This window comes from Marmota monax, unplaced genomic scaffold (assembly GCF_021218885.2).
Source record: "Marmota monax isolate L192 unplaced genomic scaffold, Marmota_monax_Labrador192_F-V1.1 WCK01_AAM20220418_F8-fsc00009, whole genome shotgun sequence".
In the NCBI taxonomy this organism is placed as follows: Eukaryota; Metazoa; Chordata; class Mammalia; order Rodentia; family Sciuridae; genus Marmota; species Marmota monax.
The window spans coordinates 5063307-5065907 of NW_026694710.1; the positions used below are offsets into that span (position 1 = coordinate 5063307).

Sequence of the window (2601 nt, forward strand, 5' to 3'; positions counted from 1 at the left end):
ATACTAAGTGTGAATATTTTATTATGCAAATTGAGGACTGAGAGATTTCTTTAAGGATTATTATATGCACAGCACCTGCAAAATTAGATACTTGGTGATGTCATTCTATGAGACAAAAAATGATGCAGGAGAACTAAATTTGGGGAGTAGATTATTTATTAAAAAACTTACTCAACATTTACCAAATATTGATTTTTGAAGCACTATGCTTGTAGATCATACAATACTAGTATAAACCAAATCTACAAGTCCCCATTTATATATAGCTTACATTTTAGTGAGAGGACTAAAACCAGAATAAGTCTGCAAGTAAATAAATATGGTAGTTAGATTTATACCATTTTTAGAGGAAATCAAACACCATGGTGATGTTTAAAAAGAACTATGGAGGCCAAGAAGCTATTAACAACCTGATCCACAGATAATTTCTTGAGAACAACTTTTTAGCAGAGACCAGAATGGTAGGGTCAAGAATTAGGTCTCAGATGTGTTCTGCTTAAGGTGTCTTTAAAGTGTCCAAATGGAGATGAGAAGGAGCTTAGTAAAGGAAACAGGAGACAGTCAGAAGAGGAGCTCTGCACAGCCTGTTTAGAGGAGACAGAGGAGAGGTGCCAGTCTCACCTCCAGAATACACATTCTAATTTGCATTTCCCTTTCTGTCTGTATTCCTCCCTTCCTCTTCTCTTTTTCATCTTTCTTTTTATCTATGCTTTTCTTCCTATTCTTTTGCCTCCTTTATTTTGGGCTGATTTTCCACTGAGCTCTTCAAAATCATCATTCCTTAATTGTACAGGATAGTCAAATTCTGTACCTTCCTGCTCTTTCTAGTGTATATACTAGTACGCACACATTCCTCCTAATCAGAACACTGATCTGATTAGCAAAGAGTCACTAAGGGCTGACCCACCTGAAAAGGAAAGAGGCATATTTTCTTTTTTTATTTTTATAGGTGTCCATCTCAATAAACTATCAGTAGAAGGGACACAACCTTATTTCTCATCCTTATCCTTTCTATGTGAAAGACTATACTTTCAGGGATCATTTCTATAGTATGTATAGTATGTATAGAAGTTTCTCTGATCGTGTAGAGTATCCTTTCTATGTGAATAAAGGAGTTTCTTCACAATATTTCCAGATTACAAAAGACTGCATTTTATGAAGTCATATGTCACTGACAATATTTATGTAGAACCTACAGTTTTCTCATCTTTAAAGTGAGAGATTTAATACTAGTAATAAAAATAACAACTAATGTCTATTGGCTAATGATTAATTCATTAGTGTTTTTTGACTAGTTACAGCTTTCAGAACATTATATTAAGAATTATATATATATAATATATATATATATATAATATTAATATATATATATATATATATTAATTTGAAATTCCCTTTTAGCTTTAACAATGTGTGATTCATCAGCTCAGCATGATCTCAGATATAAGAATTAAGTGAAGAGAACTTAGGTACATTGAGTGCAACATATGCCATTAATAATGTAATGCAATTAAATAATAATGTCTAAATAATGCCAGGGAAAAAAGGTTCTAAAATATAATGATCATTATAAACTCAGGAGAAAATATTGAAAAAGATTTTAGTAATTACCATTATTTTATCTTTTAATTCCCAAACTGGTAAGGCCAGCTTCAACAAAGTATCATACCAAGATATTGTGTGTGAGAATCATTTGTGACCAAATGATGTTGAAGGCTCACTGAAGTCCAACTACATGTGAGAAAAACAAGTTTCAATGTTGTTAGTAAGAAGCATAATTTAGAATTCAAATGCATACTTCTTCTGTGCAGTTCATTGCTTTTTACAAGTATTTCATTAAGCTGTGTTACCCTGCTGTCAGAGGGAGGTTACTATGTGGCAAATATTATAATAAACAACCATTGAGGGGCTATTCAGATAAGAACAGGTCTCTGCAATACACAGTATGCATAGTTAAATGAGAATGAGGAAATAAATACATCAACTTACATTTGCAGGCCACGATAAAAGCAATATTGGCATTAGAGTAATTTGAGGTCATAGGCAGGAACTCCCTTTTGTACTATCTCTTAAGACAATCAAGTGCACAAGGAGCCATAAGCACCTCTGTGCAGGGTGCCACAGGTGCATTTGAAGATCCAAACAAATTACCTGCAGTGCAGTCAAAAAATTCACCTATTCACATCTACCTACCAAAGAGTTTCAAGTTGCAAAATCTGTTATACACAGGAACATCTTGTGAAAATGACTTGTTTTGAAAATCGATCAGATAGTTTCTGCTGTATACAAACCAACTTAAATTTGAACAGCTTACAATAGCAAGCATATGTGACTTCATGGTTTACATGTTCGCTTTCATAGACAATTTGGATGTCTATATAGATAATAGACAATTGCCTATTGTTCTGGTATAGACAATTTGGAAGTTCCAAGAACCTTATACGTACATCCACCATCAATTGCAGGCTGCCTGAAGGCTCCTGCTTGGCTCTTTGGTGTCTGGACCTTGGCTGTGACAACACTAGTTCAAATGGACTTCATTATTCTTTCAAAATTCAAAACATGTATGTTCCCATTGGGACATCAGGGTTCTCAGAAAGG

General features: G+C 33.9%; 1 pseudogene; it reads left to right on the forward strand.

The window, feature by feature from the left end:
- Nucleotides 1-1019: 1019 nt before the first annotated feature.
- On the forward strand, nt 1020-1114 carry LOC124078850 (small nucleolar RNA U3; annotated as a pseudogene).
- Nucleotides 1115-2601: the final 1487 nt, after the last annotated feature.